Raw genomic sequence first — 717 nt, 5'->3', positions numbered from 1 at the left:
TTCTTCTTCTTCTTCTTCTTCTTCTTCTTCTTCTTCTTCTTCTTCTTCTTCTTCTTCTTCCCCCCCCTCTGTTGTTTGGAGATCAGCTGTAATAGTGTGAGGTCTCCAGGCCCCACCTAGAAGTTGGCAGCCTAAGGATGCCATCCTCCAGGTGGGGCCTGGGGATCCCCTGGAATTGCAGCTCATCTCCAGAGTACAGAGATCAGTTCCCCTGGAGAAAATGGATGCACTGGAGGGTGGACTCTATGGCAGTGTACCCCACTGAGGCCCCTGTCCTCCCCAGGCTCCACCCCTAAATCTACAGGAGTTTCCCAACCTGGATCTGGCAACCCTACCACCCTTCCCCTGCCGGTGGCCAGGGAGGACCTGGCAACCCCATAAAGGCAGCCCTGTCTGCCAAAAGCATCATGCCCCATCCCCTGGACCAAGATTCTCTCTGGGCTTCTACCTTGTACCCCCCAGACTCAACCCAAACGGCCTTTGATATTAGCTTGACAGGCAGAAATTTCCCACAGGGTCCCCCCCCCCCCCCCCCACCTTCCCTATTCCAGGGAAAAATACTTACCTTGGAAAGTTAGTTGGCTCGGAGGGTAAGAGCAGAAGACAGCTTGAGATTCACTCTGCTTGTACATATGGTCAGGGGTCATTTCCTGCGGGAGCGCACAGGAGCGGAGCTCTGGCAGTAAGGAGCCCAGGGGGCGGGCACATGCAACAAGC

Source organism: Gekko japonicus, unplaced genomic scaffold, assembly GCF_001447785.1.
Source record: "Gekko japonicus isolate JY-2015 unplaced genomic scaffold, Gekko_japonicus_V1.1 scaffold641, whole genome shotgun sequence".
Classification (NCBI taxonomy): domain Eukaryota; kingdom Metazoa; phylum Chordata; class Lepidosauria; order Squamata; family Gekkonidae; genus Gekko; species Gekko japonicus.
Note: the sequence above shows the minus strand (reverse complement) of the source record.